The following is a 25,757-nucleotide window of genomic DNA, read 5'->3' as shown; positions in this document are numbered from 1 at the left end:
TCATACCTAGAGTCAGACAACGAGGGAGCCACAAACTTTGAATGTATGGATTTGACATGCTGTATGAATTGTATCTACTAAATGGTGATTTGGGGGGATCTGTATCAGGAATAGTATAATAAGTAGCACTATGAACATCATCTCCTTAATAAACTAATGGTCTTTTTTTAAAAAACACCTCACTGCAATTTTTGGTTTCAATACCAAGAATAGATAATTTTCTTTTAAATGTTAGGTTTGGGGCACCTGGGTGGCTCAGTTGGTTAAGCGACTGCCTTCGGCTCAGGTCATGATCCTGGGGTCCCGGGATCGAGTCCCGCATCGGGCTCCCTGCTCAGCGGGGAGTCTGCTTCTCCCTCTGACCCTCCCCCCTCTCGTGTGCTCTCTCTCATTCTCTCTCTCAAATAAATAAATAAAATCTTAAAAAAAAATAAAAAAATAAATAATAAATGTTAGGTTTGTTTTCTATTATGGACATTATAAAAATGTTTTTGCCCTTTGGCAAAATCCACAAAAGCAAATATATATGTTGAAAAGATTTTATCTAGTCCTACACTCATTTGTCCTTCTGGACTTCATCTATGCATTGTCCAATTTATTTTCATTCATGGTAATGTCCCTTAAAAGTTATCTGAAATAAGTGGTGTTAAATATATTAAGTATGTTATAACCTCCGTTCCTTAAAAGTTATATATCTGGCGAATGAGATTTTTAAAAGAAATAATTATTCTAACCAAATCATTTAATATGTAACCATGTTTATCAATGATAAAGTTTACAAATCATAAGAATTAATTGATTTTAATTTTGTAAAATAGAAACATAATTTTAATTTAGAGTAGGACTAAATTTAAAGATTGATGAGCACTGGGTGTTACATGCAATTAATGAATCGTTGAACACTACAACAAAAACTAATGATTTTCTATATGCTGGCTAACTGAACATAATAAAAGAAAAAAGTTTGAAGTCAAAATGGAAAAAAGAAAACTTCTTTTTCATTTTAATTTATGTGGACCCATATAAATGTCTCTTTTATTATTCATATATGTCTTTAAATATTATATAGAAATTAAAGAAAGAGGGAAATATTACATATATAATTTAAAGTACATTGTGTTAATATTTTAGGTAAACAATTGATAATATTAAGTTTTCTATACCAGTTTTTATTATTTGGGAGTTTTCCTGAAGTTCTACAGCAAAGTACAAATAGTTCTATTAGGGTTCCAAATCCAGGTCTAAAGAGTAAATTTTAGTTAATATTGAAAATTCAAGTAGTTTTTATAGAAACCTAGACTTCATGTGTTTATGCTAGTTGAAAAATTGACCTTTCTGCCCATATATGTTTGTTACAAAGTAGTAGACAAGGATTATTTCATGAGTAGAGAGATTGTGATGTTTCCCAATAGGTGGTCAAGATTGCATGTTTATTTGGGGAGGAATAAAAAGAAGGAGAGGTTGGGGAATTAATATCTAATCCCAAAGACAGTGACAGGTCAGGTTATAAACTTTGGTGACATAGACTTACCCAGGACCAAAATTATATTGGCATTATATGGGCCTTGAAGTATTGAAATTTTAAACATGCAGTACCTCTGGTCCATTTGGCTTTAGCCTCATAAACTGCAAACGCACTGGACCTGTCTTCCTTGGACTGCATTCTACATGGACATTGACTCAGCAAAAATCTACTGAATCTACTGAGTATGTTCTATTTATAAGATGTTTTAGAATCTCTTTTGCTTTGGCATAAATAGACCAAAGTAAATGAAAGAAACAAAGAAAACTAGAGACAGAGAGGGTGATACAGGAACAGACAAGGAAAAGGGGGACAAAGACATTGGGGAGAGAAAGAGACATAGAGCAGCATGTCAGTGAGCAAGAAAGATGCAGGAAAATAAATAGAAAAGAAAAAAGGTGAGAAAATTAAAGAGAAAGAGGTAGAAATGGTACCTGTTTTACACATGAACTACCAATCTCTAACCCCTCTCCCCAAAAAGCTAATATAATTTAACTGATAGTCTACCTATGATTATATAAATATTTTTGAAAAAAGAAAAGTAGGGCATAGGTGTCAGGGTTATAATCATACAAATGCCATTATTTCATATGCATCTATTGCTGGAAGCAAGTCTCTTCATTTTATTTGAAAATTTGGCTTATAATATGCAGTGATCCATCATTTGTAAGAGAAATGTGCAAGAAGATAAATTGTACAGTATTCTGACAAATCTTATTAGAGCAACATATAGAAGAGGAAAAATTAACAGCTAACCCATTATAAATGTCAAATCCACAGTGCCACTTTCTTCCTAACTATTGTATTTCCATTTCTTACTCATTAATTCTTAGTTCTTATGAAATAGTTTTCATTGGTTGGTCAGTCATGTATATCTATGAGCTTCTAATCAAATATGTCACTGTTGCCTTTAATTTAAGAACATATTGCAAAATTCAGTGAAAATTTTGTTTCTTTCTAAAAAAATAGACAAATGCATACCACAAAATTAATTACTTTGGTCTTTTATGTTAAAGTTAAGGGGAAGCCTTATTTCATGTTTTCTTTTCAATTTTAGACTCTATTATACAGATTGTCAGAGTAGAAAAGAAAAAAGTTATTATAGTAGTATTTTCAGAAAGTCCACAAACAAATAACTTACTATGTATTTACGAAATTCTTTAGGGAGAAGATTCATTATGAGATAATGATTTGAGTCATTGTATTTATGGAGGATGCTTATAAGTTTTTTTTTTTTAATTTTTTCTACATGATGTTTTTCCTTCCCCTTCTTTTTTAATCTGTTGGTGAATCACCTATTTCCTGTACATGTGAGGGTATGACAGAGGCAGAAACAGAGCTAATCATTATTTTTCCCAAGTATAGTAGATAAAAGATATTTGCAAATGCTTTGTTACTATCCACACTGAGGAGTGGAATTTAATTTCCATTCTGTTCAAGGTGACTTGCTTGGCCAAAAGAAAATGGCAGAAGTGATGCTATGCCATTTGCAACAACATGGACTCAGCTAGAGAGTATAATGCTAGGCGAAATAATTCAGAGAAAGACAAATACCATATGATTTCACTCATATGTGGAATTTAAGAAACAAAATGAACAAGCAAAATGAAAAAAAAATAAGAGAGAGAGAGAAATAAATCAAGTAACAGACTCTTAATTATAGAGAACAAATTGATGGTTACCAGAGGGGAGAGGTTTGGAGGGACAGATTACATAGGTGATGGAAATTAAGGAGTGCACTTTTTTGATGAACAAAGGGTGATATATGGAAGTGTTGAATCACTGTATTATACACCTGAAACTAATATAACACTGTATGCTAACTAACTGGTTATTAAAATAAAAACTTTAAATAACGTGATACTATACTAATTTCAGTCCTAGGTTTTCAGAGGACTGACAGCTTCACTGTCCTCCAGGAGCCGTAAGTAAACATAGTAAGAAGGCGGTCTACCCTAAGGCCACCAAGCTACATAGGAAGTGCAAACTACATAGATATTCCACATGTAAGTACCCAGTTGATAGCACCCCATTTGAGCCAAGACATCTAGCCATCCTCACAAAGAGAGGGGAAGGTACACTGGATCATCCAGACTATGTAAACAGTTCACTGACTGCTACCAAATAACCTTTGTTAACACAGCTTGGAATAGGATATTTGCCCAGGCAACCCTTGCCCCCAAATTTATGACCTACAAAACTGTAAGATATCATAAATGTCTTCCTTTGAGCTACAGTGTTTGTGGTAGTTGTTACAGTGGGTTTGATATATGGATGTTAAAAACAAGAAGTTGTCTTTCTACTGGAGTTGTTAAAGGAGATCATGTGAACATACAGAAACCTGGTTGGGTAAAAGACATACCCACTTATTAAATGTAATATGATCTAATAAATTGATTTAGGTTTTACTGCCTACAATATAAGGTAGTTTGATTTTGTTTCTAATATTTGCAGCTTTACTTAATATGTCTTGAAAAACATTCTGATAGTTAAAAGCTCAAATTTGCTCTAATAATCCTCTGGTGGCTTTTGGATATATAAACAATTTCTATAGTTTACAAATACCAGATCAAAATAACACATTTAGGGATGTTTTGCTGTCAAAAATAATTAGGAAAATATCATTAAATATACACATCCTTTAACAAGATACAAAAGCTCATTAAAGCCTGGAAAGTCTTACTCCTTTGGCCGTCAAATTATTTTACTCTCCTGGGACTCCTTGCAGTCCCTGATTGCTCGTTTCCCATCTCCTTCGGTGGCATTTCTTCTTTCAATTTTCCTTCCATTATAATTTCTTAATATACTATTCTTGTTCATTTTTCTCCTCCGTATATTAAACTATAGTGGTTATCCTCCTCCTCCTATGTCTCTATTTCTCTTCACATATGGCTTTATGGCTCTTAAATCTATACTTCCAACCCCAAGCTGGTGGTTCCATCTTCACCAACCCATTTTCAACTGTCTGTTTATTAGTATTTTTAGGAATTCCCATAATCTGCTGTTTCCCACAACCTGCAACACAAATTGTCTAAAAACAAAGACATTTTAACTTAATTTCTTTTTCTGGTCCCTCCCCCTGCCCCACCCTCTCCCTTTCTCATCTTTTGCTAGTCTTTAATCAAGAGAAAGGCCAGGCTAATATTCTTGCAACACAAATGTTATTTTTTCTATCCCTACCCATGTATCTTGATAGCTCTTCACTGTCCACACGGTGCAGCCTAGCTATGGTATCCTGGTATTACAGGCCTGTAAAAAAAAATGGTGTCCCATCTCTCACATTTTGTTCTTCTGGAATTAGATGTATACTTTATGCTTTAGCCCAAATGGCCAAAGTAAGTTCCCTCAAATATAATGCATTAAGAACATGTCATAATTAATATAAATTGGATTAAACAAATTTTGTGTTATTTTCCAAATATTAAATTGTTAGTATTTTTTTATAACATTCTGTGTGCATATGAATAAATATGAGGTAAATATTTTTAAATTTTAATTATAAGAAGACATATTAATGGAAACAAGCATTTGTAAGGTCTTTATTAATTAAGTAGCACTTTTTTTTCCTCATCTACATTTAGCACAAGGAGAGACAGATTAGGAGAGTGAGTTAAATAAGTGAGTGTTATTTTGTTATCATTCTGCTGATGTCCAGAAATACACACATTGACTGAATGTATAAACCCCCAAATTACAATATGTATAGGTTTTATTTGCCATTTCATATATTTTTCTAGAATAAAAATAGACTAATTTCAGCGATTATTTCCTTTATTGGGATATGAAAAAATTCTCAAGAATCATTGAGTTCAATTAAGATATAAAAGAAACAGCAACAACAACAAAAAACCTTTCTTCATAAAAATGTGAGAACACATGAAGATCACAAAATTCATTTTATATATGAAAACACACATGTTGTACTACATGGTTGAATCATGTATTTTAAGAAGAAAAGAGGCATGCTTTAAGTGTGTTTGGTTTGGCCAAATACAAATGAATTTAGATTAGCTAAGCTCTTGTCATGAATCTTTTTAAGAGGTTTTATAATGTACTATTGAGAAAGAATTGTTCTTTTCAATTTGTCTAGGCTTAAATTCAATACAGGAAGATAAACATTAAATTATGGCTGGAGATTTCTCTTTCAGAGAAGTTATATTTTTGTTTTAATTTATATGTAAATTTACACCTAAAGTAACATACATTTATAAACAAAAACCAGAAAGGTTTAATATGAACTTCAAACATAAGTTTATACAGAATGATATTCATATCTCAAATAAAAACAAAATACTTGAAACAGGGCTTTAGATTCTTGTAACAGTGTGTTATAGATAACAATGAACAATGTGGAAATGGCTAAACATAAATACTTTGTAATCTCCTTTTACGTAATTTATTGATTAAAGTTCACATTACAATGTGCATACACCTTATACTCAAAGCATGATAAAAGTCTGAATGCTGAAAACCTAATAAATATCAGTTTGGGATATCTTACTATATGCTAGACACCATGCTAATATTTTTTATTGGCATAATTTCATTTTATTCCAGTCTAAAATTTGGTATCCTCTGAGTCCAAAGCAAGCTATCTGGACCAATATGGTATCCTTCATTTATCACCCAGTCCATCTGGTTACTGAAATTCGGTCCATCTTTCTTCATCTATTCCTACTGTTCTTTACCTTGCCGATCTGAAGTTTTCTGAAACTTTTCAGATTTATTTCATTTAACATTTTTCTTTATTTTCATAATGGTAGACTAGAACCTACATCACTATCAGAACATTGAGAATTTTTTTCATTTAATTTTATTATGTTATGTAAATCACCATACATTACATCATTAGTTTTTGATGAAGTGTTCCATGATTCATTGTTTGCATATAACACCCAGTGCTCCATTCAATACGTGCCCTCTTTAATACCTATCACCAGGCTGACTCATCCCCCCACCCCCTCCCCTCTAGAACCCTCAGTTTGTTTCTCAGAGTCCATAGTCTCTCATGGTTCGTCTCTCCTTCCGATTTCCCCCCCTTCATTTTTCCCTTCCTACTGTCTTCTTCTTTTTTTTTTTAACATATAATGTATTATTTGTTTCAGAGGTACAGGTCTGTGATTCATCAGTCTTACACAATTCACAGCGCTCACCATAGCACATACCCTCCCCAATGTACATCACCCAGCCACCCCATCCCTCCCACCCCCCACCACTCCAGCAACCCTCAGTTTGTTTCCTGAGATTAAAAATTCCTCATATCAGTGAGATCATATGCTATGACTTATTTCGCTCAGCATAATACCCTCTAGTTCCATCCATGTCGTTGCAAATGGCAAGATTTCCTTTTTTGATGGCTGCGTAATATTCCATTGTGTATATCTATCTATCTATCTATCTATAGATAGATAGATAGATATGTATATACATGTACACACATATATATATATGTATATATATGTGTGTGTATATATATATATATATATATATATATATATATATATATATATACGCACAGACCACATCTTCTTTATCCATTCATCTGTTGATGGACATCTTGGCTCTTTCCATAGTTTGGCTATTGTGGACATTGGTGCTGTAAACATTGGGGTGCATGTACCCCTTCGGATCCCTACATTTGTATCTTTGGGGTAAATACCCAGTAGTGCAATTGCTGGGTTGTATGGTAGAAAACATTGAGAATTTTAGGAGAATTTTTCAGAAACCATTTAACATGTTAGGAGTCACAGAAAAAAAACTTAGGACAATGTAAAAAATGAGAAATAAACGTTTTAAGAAAGAATTCAAATGTTATAGAAACTAAGTCACATTCAGATTACATAAAGATCCTCAGAGCATCATTTTTCTGCCACTCTACCAAGAGTAGCCCTTCAGCCCCACCTCTTCTCATGAGAAAGGAGTTTATATCCTGCAAAATGCACTAATCTGTGCCATAGAATGATAGTCACATGTTGTATACACTTAATAAGCAGTGGTTAATTAAAAGGGAAAGAATAGAATTTTAAACATTGGGACAATAGGATATCAATATATTTTACCAGTAGTATAAAGTGGAAGGGCTTCAAGGACTATATGTTCTGAAACACCCCCCTCTCTTTCTTTCTCTGTCATTCAAGGAAGCAGTAAAAAACTACATTGCAAAACCGTGTCGGTGCTTTTAAATGTGAATTAATTAGATATCAAAAAAATATTAAGTCTCAGAAGTACTGAGCCTTAATGATTGGATTTGAATCTAACAGTAGATGTACATTCAGTAGAAATGAATTTCCATCCTAAAAACGCACAAGAGGGGGGAATTATAAATAGAGATAAAACAGGGGCGCCTGGGTGGCTCAGTTGGTTAAGTGACTGCCTTCGGCTCAGGTCATGATCCTGGAGTCCCTGGATCGAGTCCCGCATCGGGCTCCCTGCTCGGCAGGGAGTCTGCTTCTCCCTCTGACCCTCCCCCCTCTCATGTACTCGCTCTCTCTCATTCTCTCTCTCTCAAATAAATAAATAAAATCTTAAAAAAAAAATAAAAATAAATAAATAGAGATAAAACAGTAATTACCAAATAAACAAAGAAAATCAGTGCAATTTTTAACTTCTCATTTTAGCCAGCTTTGTAATTTTGAATTATTACTCTATCATTCCTATTTTCTCTATTTTTGATACAAACATTTGGAAATATATTTATGAGACCAGGTCTACTTTAATTAGTAAGCTTAATTTGAGACTTATCACAGATGTAATTTGTATGTACTTTTCTGTACCCATTTTAAGAACATCCTTTTAGAATCATGATCAAAGAAAATGCTCAGCATATCTTGATTTTTTTTTCTCTTTGGATTTAGTTCCTTAGCATCATTTTTCTTTTCTTAGGGAAAAAAAGGGACTCTTTATGTACAGTAATACTTTTAAACTTATTTTCCAACAGCTGTGTACATATTATTCTCCCTCTTGAATGAACATATTCCCATTTAACTCAAAATAATCAATTATTTTTACAAACTAACTAGCAAACTAGAGTTTTATGTAAGGATATAAGCAAAATTAGAGAAATAACACAGTAGAGTTGGACTATTTTCAGAAAGCTACTGAATAAAAGGACTAAAATTGTACTGGGATGAAAATAATTCTTAATTTGAGTTCAGAATTTCATAATAAAAATTTGAAAGCATATGTCTTTGTTTCATAACCTGTACAACTATTTTTCTCAGATGGATGAACTCTTTTTTTCCCCACTGGTTACAGGCAGAGTGATCTGCCTTCAACTCAATTTTTGTCAACAATCCAGCTTTTCAATATCATGGCTAGTCAGCATGTTCTTTTTTTTCTTTTCTAGATGGTAGTGATGCCGGCATTTCTAAATCTCCCCAATAAAATTATTTAGAGCTCTAAATATTTGGGAAGAAACTCTGCAAACAATTCAGTGGCCCATTAGTTACTTCCTTCAGCAGATTAGTAAATCCAGCATCTAAAAAAAGGATGTACTTTAGAATGGTGATGGTGTGTACTTTAGAATAGATGCTGGTGTGAACCAGCATCATTTTGGAATAAAAAAAAAAAAAAAAGAAGGCTTAAATCCTGGATATCCTGGATCTCTCAAAAAGAAAGGCAGGGGGTACATTTTGCGAAATTAGTGTTTACGAAAACTGCGTAGGTCTGTCACTCACTTAAATTTTATGCTCCTAAATTCTTGGGGAGATAGAACATTGTCAAATTGTCCCATCCTAAGAGTACTTTATACTGTACAGTGTCTTGACAGCAAAATAGGAAACAGTGTTAAGAAGGTCACTGAAAATCATTCTGTCACTGAAAAGTTTACTCTTTTCATGACATGCAGCTACTCCAGAGTTCTTGCTAACCATGCTTTCAAAGGATGGACAAAAAATACCCTTCAGGTTAGTTGAAAGCGCTCGAGCAATCTGCGGAAGAATGGTTGGAGTGTTGACAGAGTTACACCATACAGCCTACTAAAAGGCTGTTCTCAAAGGACATCTCTGGTCAGATGTCACAGCCCAAGAAGTTGATGACAACACAGGGCCCCAGACCTCTTCAGAAAACCAACCCAGTAACAGGAATTTGTACAATGTAATTCCTGGGAACTAAGGAGGACCAAATTTCCTCTGTACACCACTTGGCTTCACACCATTGAGCCTTCAGTTGCTTTGACGTGCAAAAAGAAAGCAGATTAACAAAATGGGTCAAATAAGTTCCATTCCTTTTGAGATTTGAGTAGCAAATAGTAGTCTGTATGTTGGCATGGAAATGCATATATACATCCAGATATAGTTTTACTTGTAGGTAGGTACAGATTATATAGACGATATAGATGCAGGCATGGTGTAGGTACAGATCTATACACATGACTGTTTATGTGGGTGTGCAGCATGTGTGGGAGTAGGGAAGCGCCGTAATTCCATGTGCATGGTTGGGAAAGAAAAGCTTGGAAGCATTGGTAGCCTTCACATATTTAATTTTCAAAGGTGACTCAGTCTAAAATTAACATGCCAATAAAGATTATCTATGCTAAAAAAGAAAATCCATGACAAAGTTAGAAACTGACACATCCTGGCTCAGAATAGCATCTTTTAGGTCAATAAACCCAATTCTTTTTCCAAGTTTCCTTTTACTTATTTTTTTTTTCCCCTAGAGAAAGAGAGAGAGAGAGAGAGAAGGGGGGGAGGGGCAGAGGGAGAAGGAGAGAGAAACTCAAACCTAAGCACTGAACGCAGAGCCCATGTGGAGCTTGATCTCACAACCCTGAGATCATGACCTGAGCCAAAACCAAGGGCTGTTGGCTCAACCAACTGTTCCACCCAGGCGCCCCTACTTTTACTTCTTGATTACAAATGTAGCTTGCTTACTGATTTGCTCTTTATTATGGGTCTTAATGATCACAGAGAGATCTGTCATAAAAGGGCAGCAATTGGGCCGGTATCAAAATGCTTATATAGCGAAAACAACAACAACAACTACAACAACAACAAATCAAAATGCTTATATGACGTTACCAAGTATGCAAGATTATGTCACTTTGCTTTTCGTTTGTCAACTGGGAATATATTTTATTTCTCCTAAAATTTGCTTCATTTGGGTCATTTCCATAGTTAGGAAGCTACTTTGTAAGAAAATTAATAATATTGTGAATTGTTAGTCCTCAAATATTTTAGCCACAAAATGTAGTAATACGTTGATAATGAATTTAGATTAAAAATGCTATCATAATTTTTATAATAACTCATCAGTTCCTTTTCATCATACAATAGTATAAGCTAAGGAATCACATTTTCTTTATAATTCTAATAAGGGCATATTTTAGATTAATGTATTATTTAAATATGTAAACTGCAAATTGACAACATCTGGTACTTTAATACAAGATGATATGGCACTGATTGTAAGATGAAGGTTACAGAATTTGACACAGGTTCTTTATGCATTACTAAAATAGCAATAATTAATTCAAAGCTGCAACTTGACTGCATTTTGATGCCCTTTGAACTTTTGAAATGAGAAGATCTGTAGTATCTTCCTAATTGGTACACAGAACTAACACAGAAATGAATAATAGAAATAGGATGTGTTTAAAAAATGAAAATGACTACATGATGTAATACCTTTAGTATTTATAACAAATAAAATATCTTAAGTGTTCATTGAGATATATTATTGACTATTTCACTGCAAACCATGATATTCTATAAAAATTACTTTATTGTGAGCTGTTGTTTGTTGAACAAAGTTCAAAAAACATAAGTTATTTGAAAGAGAATTTATATGATATTAGGCAATGAAACAAACACAAATATATTGTACATGTATAACTGGGAGATAATATTAAAATAATTATCTCTATATATCTAATGATTTTTTCAAAAGTTTCCAAAATAAGACATAATCAGTTTTAAAAGATTAATTCAAAATAAGGTAGTAATAAATAATGAAGTTTACTCAGTAATTGGTATTCTATATGTTTGTTAGAAAATGCTCAATATGCATTTTTTAATTTAGCACGTTATAAACATGATTACATTTTGTTACTGAGAGATAAAAAAATATACTTAACCTTTTTTATCTACTTCAAGTGAGTGTAAAAAAAAAAAAAACACAAACCTGACAACTGCAACAAAAATAGAAAATCATTAAGCTAACATTAAGAAATCAAGTTTTGTGTCCTCATGAAGATTCATTACTCCATTCAGGAATACCCTGAAAGAATATATAATGTTTTTTGGTATCTCTGAAATGTTTTTTAAAGTGTATTCCTAAAAGCTTTATGAATAGCAAGGAAATTCATATAAAGGACAAACAATAAGACAATGAATATAGAATTTCATAGTCTTAAAATATTTTTTAGTAATATGAAGCTTGTGGGTCATTTGAGAAGGGGACATAGTCTCATACTTAGAACAGTATATCAGAAGTCATAATTTTTTTTTTAAAGATTTTATTTATTTATTTGAGACAGAGAGAATGAGAGAGAGAGAGCACATGAGAGGGGGGAGGATCAGAGGGAGAAGCAGACTCCCTGCAGAGCAGAGAGCCCCATGCGGGACTCGATCCAGGGACTCCAGGATCATGACCTGAGCCGAAGGCAGTCGCTTAACCAGCTGAGCCACCCAGGCGCCCCTCAGAAGTCATAAATTTTAATTGCAATTTCTATCATCTATGAAATGCCCTCGACAAACCTCTTTAACTTTTGTTTCTACATAGGGAGAAAATAAAGGTAATAATATTTCCTTCTTATCAAACAAAAATTTTCCAAAGATTCATGGGCTGTGTAAAAAAAAAAAAAAAAAGATTTCAAAATCCTAAGGGAAAAGAGTTGTGCCATTTATAACTATAAAATAATATTTCAAATACGAACTATGAATCCTCACTTGTTATGAATTTTAAAATTAATCTCAAAAGAAAAGAGTTTTAGGCAGGGAATTTTTTCTTGGTTAAAATGTCATGAACTTGGCAAAAGATTTAGTGTTTTAGGGAAGGACCTATATCAGAATAAATTTTCAGAATTGAAACTTTCTGAATGTCTCTAGGCATTTTAAATAATATAAAAATGTCAGTATCTCAGTATTGTGAATTTTTAGCCCAACACAAAGACAGACTCTGTCACAGAGGATGACATTAACACTAAGGAGGGATAGGTCATCTCCCATGAGCTTTGGGTTTTTCTTCTTCCTCCTGACTTCATTCCACTTTATTCGAAGTGAGCACATATTCCCAGCAAGGTCCTCAGTCGAATCTAAAATTATAGATCAGAGACAGATACTGAATGCTCAGGTATGGGTAAGAAGGCAGAGAGAAAGAGGAAACAAGGTGTAGGTTAATATATTTCACTTATTCTTCAATGTACTTCATATAACTACAAATCTCTTAAAGGGAATTTTTAATATTTTTTCATTGAAGAAACTGAAGCAAATAATGCCTAAGTAAATTATTGAGGATCACAGAGATAATGGTCAAGTTGTTATTCACTAACAATTTACTGGCTCTAAATCACTTTTACTTTTAAAGCACCAGCTAGGAGATAGATGAAGCCCCCTAAGACCAGAGTGTTTCATTTGTAGGTAGGAATGATTTTGTTAACTACCAGAGATAAAATCTTTATTTCAACACAAAGAAAAAATTGCGTGTGTGTATATATATATATATGGTGCTCCTACCTCTATTCACTACATTTCTAAAGCATTCTTGGCCAACTCTTTCTATCTACTATGTTTCTGAAGCAGACCTGCTCCTTTACATCCTTGACAATGACTTCCACCAACGTGAGCACATGCAGCTTCACTATCTGCCCTGGTAACATTTTCTCTATCTACCTGAGGCAAATAGAATGAAACTGCATACCTGTCCAAAGAGAAAATTACACAGACACATGAGGTAAGCTCTATAATACAATTTTGAAACTTATTTATGTGTTCTAATTTAGCTAAACATGAAAATTGTGTGGGGAATACTTATGTGATTTGTCTGAAAGGAATTGGTTTTTTAAAAGAGTACAATTAGGGGTGCCTGGATGGCTCAGACCTCAGACCTTTGGCTCAGGTCATGATCCCAGGGTCCTCGGATTGAGCCCCATGTTGTGCTCACCGCTCAGCAGGAAGTCTGCTTCTCCCTCTCCCTCTGCCTCTCCCCTCCCCCCCAGCTTGTGCTCTCTCTCAATTAAATAAATAAAATCTTTAAAAATAAATAAATAAATACTTTTTAAAAATACAATTACTTCTGTATTTGTCAAAAGAACCATGTTGAAGTTTAAGAGATCTCACTATTCTCACAGCAATGTGAGTATACTTAACAACACTGATTTGTATACTTAAAAATGGTTAAGATGGTAAATTTAATGCTATGTTGATTTTATTTAATCACAAAAAAACTGTCACCAGTAAAACAAACCCACCATGTCCCTTTTTTTACCTTAAGGGTATCAATAAGAGCATTATGTCCTGAGTTTATATGCTAACACACAAATTTGTTGTTTCTTGGAACACTTATAAAAATGTAAACAGGATGCATACATTTATATTTCTGTGCACTAGTGACTTAGACATTTACCCATGAGCTTTTCATGGTTAAGCATTTCAGTTTTTCTAGCTTCACATATTGATACAGTGAAACATCTGAGGAAAATTTTCCAGATAAAAAATTTTGCAAACCCCATCAATTTATACCTACATTTACTGCCCATTCTCCTGGAGTATAGATTGATTAAAGAAGATTTATATTTGCCCAAGATTCAGTTATAGACACTGAAGTACATCATCAAGCATTGATTAAACTTAGCTTTTTATATGAAGAGAATGGCTTTCATAAAGTAGATTTTTTCCCTTTTAGCGTCACAAAAAAAATAATAAATTTTAATTTTACTTTACATTTAGTATGTTCCCAAATTTTTATAGACACAGTCTTAAGTAAAAGGATGCTTTGGGTCAAACAACCAGGTAAATATAAAAGGCTTAAATGTGAAGACACCCTAAAACTCACCTCACTCAATACCTAGTATTACCTTTTTATCTATTTATTTATTTATTTAAATTTTACCTTTTAGAAAAACCATACCTGAAGGAGCTGAGTGACGGTTCACATTATACAGTGATGGTCTAGTTGATAGCCAAACCAAAATTACAGTGAAAGTATTCTGATCCCCAGACCAGTGTTCTACCTCATATTTTATATAACTTCAGGAAGGTACTGTCATTAAATACAGAATAAAACAGTTTTCAGATTTCAAGGAAATAAGAAAAAAAAATAGATGTCCTTACTTGCATTGAATCTATCATGATAAAACAAAGACCTTTTTTTTTTTTTTGAAGAATCTTTGGAAAACATAAGATTAATTTTTAAATAAACACATATCTGCATTTAAAATATGGAATATATGAGCAACAAATAAGTATTTAATTCCTTGTTAAATCAATGAAATATGCAGGAAGGAAAGTTTGTTGTTGTTCAATACTGCATCCACATTTTTGTATTATAACTAATTCTAGTATTGCAGTGACTTTTGGTTCTCCAGTCATCACAAGTTCTAATGCTATGTCTCAGCCTCATACATTGCAAAAAGTCTTATACAATTTCTTATTCTGTCTGTGATAGATGCAATTAATCCTTATTTTCCAAGGTCACAAAACCTCCAAACTTTGTGAGAATGAAAGAAATAAGAGGTTATCATAAAAGCAGAAGAAGATTCTGCTATGTCTCTTCATTGAAATAATACTGATTTATCAACACAGAAATATACATTTCAGGAGAACGAATATTAACAGGAATATAGAATCTCAATTTATAAGGATAAACTGATCAATTCATCAAGAGGACATGACTGCTAAACGTTTATGCACCTAATAACAGAGCTTCAAAATACAGGAAGCAAAATCTGCTGGAAATGTAAGGGGGAAAAGACAAACTATAGCTGGAGATTTTAATATAACTTTAAGTAAAATTGATGAAACAATAAGAGTAGAAGATCATCATGGTTAGAATACACTTAAACAGCACTACTTAATTTGACATATTTAACATTTATAGACCACTCGAACTAATAGTAGATTACAGGTTCTTTTTAAGTGAATACAGAGCTATTACCAAGACAAACCATACTGTGGGCAACGAAGTAAGTCTCTATAAATTTACATTGATTCCTATCATGCAAAATATGTTCTTTGACCACCTGGAATTAAATTGAAAATCAATAACAGAAAGATATCTGGAAAACTCCCAAATGCACAGAAACCATGTAGATATAAATAAAAAAGAAGTAGAAAGGGAAATTAGAAAGTGTTTTGAGTTTAATGAAAATGAAAAGCAGCATACTGGATTCTGCAGGATGCAGCTAAAGCCACATATACATATATATACTAGACAGGTGTAAAATCAATGACCTCAGCTTAACCCTTTTTAAAGAAAATCAATAAAATTTTATCTCTTCTATCTACATTGATAGGAAAAAAATTAGAATAGGCAGAAATCTCCAATATCAAAAATGAGAGAGGAAACATTACTATGGATACAACAGATATTAAAAGGATGATAAAATGAAATATATACACAATTTTATTCATATAAACTTGACAACTTAGATGAAAAATACAGATCTACTGAAAAGACAAATATACCAAATTCCATCCCATACCAAAAAGAGTTAGATAACCTGGGTAGCCCTCTATCTATTAAAGACACCGAATTTATAGTTAAAAACCTCTTTACAAAGAAAACCCCAGTGGTATGTGCCTTCAAAGGGGACTTCTACCATATTACTCAGCCATAAAAAAGCATGGAATCTTGCCATCTGCAATGACATGGATGGAGCTGGAGACTATAATGCTAAACCACATAAGCCAGAGAAAGAGAAATACCATATGATTTCACTCATATGTGGAATTTAAGAAACAAAACAAATGAGCAAAGAAAAAAAAAGAAAGAAAGAAAGAGAGACAAACCTGGAAACAGACTCTTAGCCATAGAGAACCAACAGATGGTTACCAGAGGGGATGGGGTTTGGGGGACCAGTGAAGCAGGTGAAGGGATTAAGACTATACTTACCTTGATGAGCACTGAGTAAAATATTGAATTGTTAAATCAGGATATTGTATACCTGGAATCAATATAACACTATATGTTAACTATACTGGATGTAAAATATTTAAAAAGGTGAATTCTAATAAATATTTAAGAAAAAATAACTTATTCTACTCAAACTTTGCAATAACCTGAAGAGGAGAAAATGTATTTTAATTTATTCTTTAAGGCCAGGAATACCAGGTATGAAAAGCAGTCAAATATATAGAAGTAACAAAAACTGCAGACTAATATCCCTTATGAAAATAGATGCAAGATTATCTTCCAATTCATGAATAGATCTGACACAATTCCAATTAAAATACCAACAGCGTTTGTTTGTTTTTAGGAATTGACAAACTGCTTCTAAAATTCATATGGAAATTTCCTAGAATGGCCAAAATAATTTTAGAAAAGAAGAATGAATGATCTATGTACTGTGTTATTGGCAAAAACATATACAAACACATTAATAGAACAGAATAGATAGTCTAGAAATGTATATATATGTATATATAGACAGTTTTTGTTGTATAAATGTATATATATACATATATATATAGTGTTGTTTTTAGCAAAAGTGCAAAGGCACACCAATAAAGAAAGAATATTGTTTTCAACAAATGTTATAGAAACAGTCGAATATCCATAGTTAAAAATTAAAGAGGGCGCCTGGGTGGCTCAGTTGGTTAAGCGACTGCCTTCGGCTCAGGTCATGATCCTGGAGTCCCGGGATCGAGTCCCGCATCAGGCTCCCTGCTCGGCGGGGAGCCTTCTTCTCCCTCTGACCCTCCCCCCTCTCATGTGCTCTCTCATTCTCTCTCTCTCAAATAAATAAATAAAATCTTTAAAAAAAAATTAAAGAATGTTGGTCCTTACCTCATGCTATATAAAAACTAGCTCAAAATATATTGTGGATCAAAATTTAAAATTTAGAATTCTACATTCTTATCTTATATAAGATAAAGCCTTTGCAACATCGGTTTGGCAAATATTTCTTATATATATAACACCAAAAGCATGATTCTTAATAAATCAAATTAATATATTCAATTTCATCAAAATTAAAAACTTTTGTTTTCTGAAAACCCATTGTTAGGAGAAAGAAAAGGCTAACCACGTTCTTGAGAGAAATATTTGCAAAACTGGTATCTCATAAAGGACTTGAAGACATAATCTATAAAAATATTCTCATTAATTAGAATAAAAGCATCCTAATAAAAAATTGGACCATAGAATTTGAAGAAAAAAAGATGAAAGACTTAAAAAGACCTTTCCTTAAAGAAGATATAAAGAAAACAAGTACATAAAATGACGCTCAATATCATTACTTATAAGGGAAATGCAAATTAAAAACAAAATGAGGAATCACTATATACTTATTTGAAGCCTGCTTCTCCCTCTCTCACTCTCCCTGCTTGTGTTCCATCTCTCGCTGTTTCTCTCTCTGTCAAATAAATAAATAAAATCTTGAATGACTGTAATTAAACAGATTAACAATAACAACTATTGGGAAGGTGTAGAGGATTTCAAATTTCCATAAACTGTCCAGGTGTAGGTAAAATGACAAAGCCACTTTGGAAAACAGTTTGGTAGTTTCTAAAAAGTTAAACACATGCCCCATGAGATGCAGCCATTAAAGTTTCAGATAAAATTTTTCCCAAAATAAATAAAAGCATATGCATAAAAATGTTATTTGTGAATATTCATAAGAGCTTTATTTGTAATAGCCAAAATCCTGAAACAACAAAATACCAATCTATAGGAGAATGGATAAACAAAACAGTAGTGTACTCTGTACAATGGGATACTATTCAGAAATAAAATGAATGAATTATTGATACACCAACATGAATGAATATCAAAATAACTACGCTAAGTTGAAAGAATCTAACCAAAGTGCACATACTGTATGATTCCACTGATAAAAAAAAAAGTTCAGAAAATGTGACTTCTGACTTCGGGTTCCACATGTAAAGAGATTGGAAGTCATCACTTTGTCCTAATGACAAGTAAAATGCTGAAAAGACTGGAAAATTAACAACTTTTCCTGGGTTCATGAGAGATGCCCCCAATGATTGGAGACATAGGCAATTATAGGGAGTTGAGGCTTCCCAGAACAGACGCACGAGGGGAAACCACTACAGTAACCAGGCCCATGGTAGGAAAACCTGAACTGTAGTTGACAAATTGCTGGGGGCTCAGTGTAGACAAGCCTAAGAGTTACAAACTCCAGGGGGATTCATTCATGGGGTGGTGGGGGGCAGGGGTACAATATAGTAAGGTTTACCTCCAGGATCTTGACCAGGTCCCTACAGTAAATATCAGAGGAAAACTTCCTTCCTGCTTCTGGCAAGGGGAGGGAAAATGAACCACTTTGAAATATGCCAGAACACTCTGTTCTTCTGAACAAGGCAAGCTCTCAGGAGAAACTTGTTAACCAGAGCCTGACCTGCTGGAGTGTTGTCAGAGCCTAAGTGCCCCAGAGGAAGGGAGATACCCAACTCCAGTCAGTTCTGGCCTTCCACATGGGAGAAGGGAAATATGCAGCTCTAGCCAACTCTGGAGCCATCTCGTTCCCCCTCAGGAGAGAGAAGAACACTAAGAAGCTCTTGTGAAGCTCCCAGTCCAGAGGCACAAGATTCAATACGTACTTGCAATCACTAAATTACAGATGGTGTTCTGTCCTCCATAGGAAAAAGATGGGGTCTTAGGAAGCAAGAGGGAAAACAAGAGTGGCTCTATTTATCATCACTCCCAATCACACACATGGGGAATCCGTACTTCATCATCTCCACAACCCAGAGACCTGGTCACAGGCCTGTAGAATGCTTCCCCTGCCCCCACAGCTCAGCTCACCACCACATTACTAAAGGCCTATTTGTGGCAGTTCCTTTTACCTGGTACCACATGTCCAGCTATCAAGAAAAAAATGTCATGGCCTAGTAAAAGTCAAACAACACAATGTGAAGAGAGAGAGCAAGCATTAGAACCAGACATGGCAGGGATGTTGAAATGATCAGACCGAGAATTTAAAACAGCTATGATAAATATGCTTAGGGCTCTAAGGGCTACCGTAGACAACATGCAGAAACAGTTGAGCAATGTAAGCAGAGACAGGGAAATCGCAAGAAAGAACAAAACAACAACAAAAAATCCTGGAGATAAAAAAAGTTGTAACTTAAATGAAGACTGCCTCTGATGGGCTTAATAATGGACTGGAGGTGATTGGTGATGGAATCTCTGAGCTCAAAGATATATTATCAGAATTATTGAAAACAAAAAACAAAGTAAAAAGGACTGGGTTAAAAACAAAACAAAACAAACAAACAAAACAAACAAACAAACAAAAAAACCCGGCACAGAACTTTCAAGGACCATGGAGCAACTAGAAAAGGTGTAACATACTTCCAAAGGGAATACAAGGAGAAAAAAGAAAGAAAGGAACAGAAGAAATATTCAAAAGAATAATGGCTGAAAAATTTCCCAAATTAATATGAGACACCAAACCACATATCCAAGAAGCTCAGAGAACACCATACAGGATAAATATCAAAGAAAACCTACCTAGGCATGTCATTTTCAAACTGCAGAATATCAAAAATAAAGGAAAAATTCTGAACAAAGCCAGAGGGGGAAAAAAATACCATATCTTTAGAGAAACAAAGCTAAGAATTAAATCTAACTTCTCCTCGAAAACCATGTAAGCAAGAAGAAATTAGAGTGAAATAATAAAATGTTGAGAGAGAAAAAAAAAAACAAGTAGAATTCTCTACCCTGCAAAATTATCCTTTAAAAGTGAAAGAGAATTGAAGACTTTTTCATACAAACAAAAATGGAGGGAATCCATTGCCAGTAAACCTGCTTTGCAAGAAGTGTCAAAAGACACCTAGAACTAATATAACACTGTATTTTTTTTAAAGATTTTATTTATTTATTTGAGCCAGAGAGAATGAGAGAGAGAGAGAGAGCACATGAGAGGGGGGAGAGTCAGAGGGAGAAGCAGGCTCCCTGCCGAGCAGGGAGCCCGATGCAGGACTCGATCCAGGGACTCCAGGATCATGACCTGAGCCGAAGGCAGTTGCTTAACCAACTGAGCCACCCAGGCGCCCCTATAACACTGTATTTTAACTACACTGGAATTTTTTTAAAAAGGTGTTAAAAAGAAGTTCTTTAAAGAGAAGGAAAATAATATGTCAGACTGTTGAGTCTACATAAAAAAGGGAAGATCATCACAGAAAGAATACATGAAAATACAATGAGAACATTTATTTTTTATTCTTAATTAACAGACTGCAATTTGTTCAAAATAATACTAATGTATTTGATTGTGTATGTGTATGTATATATCTTATGCATATGCATATATGCTCATGTATAGTCATATATAAGTGACATGAGTGATAGCAATGATACGTTGATTGGGAGGGAAGAATTAGGATTATTTTATTATAAGAAATAATACTTGTAAAGTGGTAGAGTGTTATTTGAAAGTGGACTTAGATTAGTACCAGAAGTGTTTATAAACTCAAGGGTAACCACTAAAATAATTTAAAAAAAAGAAATATAACTAATATGCTAAGGAGAGAAAATTGAATCATATAAAATGCCCAGTTGAAACTGCAAAAGGCAAAAAGGAGAGGAAGAGAAAATGGAACAACAATAAGAGTGACCAATAGAAAAAAGAAACATACATGATAGATATTAATTCAGCTATATTCAGTTTGAACATCAACGATCTAAATGCTCAGATTAAGACAGATTTTCAGAATGGATCAAAAAACATGACCCAACTATGTGTCTTCTACAAGAAACCCACTTAAATATAAAGACACTTGTAGATTAAAAGTAAATGGAAGGAGAAAAACATGCATCTGAATACTAATCAAAGAAGGCAAGAGTAGCTATGTTAATTTAAGGCAGATCCTGTTTCAAAGCAAGTAAAGTTATCGAGAATAACAACAAATGTTGGCAAGGATGTGGAGAAAGGGGAACCCTCCTACACTGTTGGTGGGAATGCAAGCCACTCTGGAAAACAGTATGGAGGTTCCTCAAGATGTTAAAAATAGAGCTACCCTACAAACCAGCAATTGCACTACTAGGCATTTACCCCAAAGATACAGATGTAGTGAAAAGAAGGGGCACATGCACCCCAATGTTCAGAGCAGCAGTGTCCACAATAGCCAAACTGTGTAAGGAACCGTGATGTCCTTCAACAGATGAATGGATAAAGAAGATGTGGACCAGGGCGCCTGGGTGGCTCAGTTGGTTAAGCGACTGCTTTGGCTCGGGTCATGATCCTGGAGTCCCGGGATCGAGTCCCACATCGGGCTCCCTGCTCAGCAGGGAGTCTGCTTCTCTCTCTGACCCTCCTCCCTCTCATGCTCTCTGTCCCTCATTCTCTCTCTCTCAAAAAAAAAAAAAAATCTAAAAAAAAAAAATTACTCATTGTTAAAAAAAAAAAAAAGAAGATGTGGTCCATATATACAATGGTATATGACTCAGCCATCAGAAAGGATGAATACCTACCATTTGCATTGACATGAATGGATCTGGAGGGGATTATGCTAAGTGAAATAAGTCAAGCAGAGAAAGACAATTATCACAGGGTTTCACTCATATGTGAAAAATAATGTATAGTGCAGAGGACAAAAGGAGAAGGGAGGGAAAACTGAAGGGGGAGAAATCAGAGAGGGAGACAAACCATGAGAGACTCTGGACTCCAGGAACCAGAATGCGGGTTACAGAATGGAGGGGGATGGGGAGGTGGGGTAGCCGGGTGATGGGTATTGAGGAGGGCATGTGTTGTGATGAGCACTGGGTATTATATGCAAGTAATGAATCATTAAGCACTACATCAAAAACTAATGATGTACTATACAACAGCTAAATGAACATTAAAAAAAATAATAAGAATAAAGAAAGAAATTCCATAATGGTAAAGAGGTCGGTTTTCCATTAAATTTTGCATGAGATCAGGAGAGTTGGGATGGAAGTGATGAATATGTTCATTGTCTTGATCGGTGTGATTGTTTCATGGGTATATATTTGTGAAAACGTATCAGATTTGTCACTTTAAAGATTTTATTTTATTTATTTATTTGAGAGAGAGAGAGAGAGCACAAGAGGATGTAGGGTCAGAGGGAGAAGCAGATTCCCTGCCAAGCAGGGAGCCTGATGCGGGACTAGATCCTGGGACTCGGAGATCATGACCTGAGCCGAAGGCAGTCGCTTAACCAACTGAGCCATCAGCCGCCCCAGATTTGTCACTTTAAATATACGCTATTTATTGTAAGCCAATTAATTGTCTCTCAATAAGTCTTTTTTAAAACTTTCTATATTCTTCCAAAATTATTCTAAATGTTATCAAAAGCAAAACAAAGTGAAGAATATTTTTTAATCCACATACTAAGTTATCAAGTTTGTTAGAACACAGAAAAAGATAACCTGCTTTTTCTACATTCATTTTTAAAAACAAAGAAAGCAAATTCTTTGCAATGCAAGATCTTAGTCATTACTAAGACAAAGTCAGGTTCAGTATATTATATATACCCCAAGGAAAGACTGTATATCTCAGGTTTTTACTTTGATGTGTAACAGTGCCTGTATTATTTTATTGTTTATTTTCATATTATAATATTGTGGCTAAGAAGAAAAATCTAGACAGTCTGAATACAAATCTTAAATCTATTAGTAAACCTAAATATCTGTTTTCCTCACAGGTAAATTGAGTAATAACAATACTTTCAGGCATTTTCTGAAGATTGAGTTGATACATATAACTTAAATGGGTTTCTGGCACAATGTAGATAGCTAAAAAAGTAAGTCAGTATTAAAAAAAAAAAAGTAAGTATTGCTAATATTAGAGAATTTTATTTCCTATTCATTCTGTCTATTCAAATGTCATTGTTTATATAATTAGTTAAAATAATTATTCATATTCTGCTTATCTTCTGTAATCACTTGCATTTGTTATTTTGAAAAGCAGTATAAATTTTGGGAAATGTAATTTAAAATGTTAGAAACTAATTTACAATAGATTTTTAGTGAATTAAATGCTAAGATCATCAAACGTTTTTATTAGGGCAGAAACATCACATGGCTAAATATCATTCTATGTCAAGACAAAATAAAATATGAAACATCTTTAAAGTTTTATATACACTAAATTTAAATAGATAAAACTGTTGATTTATTTTCTAAAATTAGAGTAAGTGCATTTGTTCACTTCTATATCTACCATTTTGTACATGATTTTTTTATTTTATTATTTAAAAAGCAGAAAAACAATAATGTTGGCAGTTACTAATGCTTTAGTAGCACTTACTAGTTGTAGGCACTAATTTACATTCTTTACCTATATTTACTAATTTAATCTTTGTAACAGTCCTGAGAGTTATGTATGTTATTATCCCCACTTTACACTAGCGGATACTGAGAGGCAAATAGGTTGAATAAGATGTCTAAGATCACACAGCCAGGCAGCGTTAGGATTTGACAAATCATCCTCACACATCATTACTTCCTGACATTTCTTCATACACCTTGTCACAAAGAGTATACTATGCCCTGCCACAGTCCATCTATACAAATACTTGTCTAACCATCTATTTGTTTCAATATCTCTATCAACATTTCACTCATCTATTTCAAATCGTAAATTCAGTAACTGTCAACAATATTCTTGACAATATATGAACGTATCTGTGTTTATCCATGACTCTATCTAGCATTTTCACAACATTTGAATATAGTAGTAAATATGTGCAATGTGTAAAGCCAACCAGGCACCTTCAAACAAATTTCTGAATTGAAGGGATGCTGTGGGGATATTTTTAATTTTTGAGGGGAAAAAACAGCATTTTTGGACACAAAGGATTACTGTTATGTCTGTGTACTTAACTACTTACTCAATAGAATTATTAAATATTTATTTTTGGGGGTGCCTGGGTGGCTCAGTCACTAAGTGTGTGCCTTCGGCTCAGGTCATGGTCCCAGGGTCCTGGGATTGAGTCCCACCTCAGGCTCCCTGCTCAGCGGGAAGCCTGCTTCTTCCTCTCCCACTCCCCCTGCTTGTGTTCCCTCTCTCGCTGTCTTTCTCTGTCAAATAAGTAAATAAAATATTTTTTTTTAAAAGTATTTAGTTTGGCTTACAGATGCTTTGAAAAATTATCAAAATGCTAAGAGTACTGTGGACCAAGGAAATAGGAAGACCTTTGTTCTAGAATTTCCTATATTTTAAAGATTTTATTTTATTTATTTATTTGAGAGGGAGAGAGAGCACAAGAGGGAGTAGGCTCAGGGAGAAACAGATTCCCTGCCGAGCAGGGAGCCCGATGTGGGACTCCATAAAATAAAATAAAATCTTTTCTATTGAAATTTTAGCTTATAATGGAAATTTTAGGGCTGATTTGCTTTGAGATTGCTAAACCAGAATCTGGCCTGTGTATAGTGAGAATTTATCTAAAGGTAACACGAATTTTAATATGTTGTCCCAATCACCATGCTCTATTTCCCAAGCAGGTCTATATCATTAGAGAAAAAGAAAAAAAGAAATTAATTAGTTCCTTCTACAGTCTATCTGTTTATTTTCTGTCAACAAAGGGTAAGAGATCAGACATCACTTTTTTTTTTAAAGATTTTATTTATTTATTTGAGAGAGAGAATGAGAGACAGCATGAGAAGGAGGAGGGTCAGAGGGAGAAGCAGACTCCCTGCCGAGCAGGGAGCCCGATGCGGGACTCGATCCCGGGACTCCAGGATCATGACCTGAGCCGAAGGCAGTCGCTTAACCAACTGAGCCACCCAGGCGCCCCCAGACATCATTTTTTAACATTTACTTGTGCATGGTATTTATTAAAAATTCTCCCCCAATAGCTTCCAGTATCTCCTAGGCTAATCTTCTCTTTTCACATTTTTTTGTTTGTTTTTCCTATATGTTTGTACCATGCATTTATCCAGATGTTTTGGTTAGCATTAATAGCTATTCTTTCAAAGAGAAAATATTTCTTACAGAATATATTTTCATATTCAGCACTAGAGAAATAAACTAACCAACTCTGTGACAAAGCATACAAGCTAGAGTAATATACCTTGTCAATGAAATTAAAAAATCATCATATTATCAGACCCATCTCTAATTACAAAGATTTCTTCTGAGAACCTAATGTTT

Source organism: Mirounga leonina, unplaced genomic scaffold (genome assembly GCF_011800145.1).
Source record: "Mirounga leonina isolate KUSES-001 unplaced genomic scaffold, KU_Mleo_1.0 Mir_128, whole genome shotgun sequence".
In the NCBI taxonomy this organism is placed as follows: domain Eukaryota; kingdom Metazoa; phylum Chordata; class Mammalia; order Carnivora; family Phocidae; genus Mirounga; species Mirounga leonina.
The sequence above is the reverse complement of the archived record's forward strand: the minus strand, read 5'-3'. Positions refer to the sequence as shown.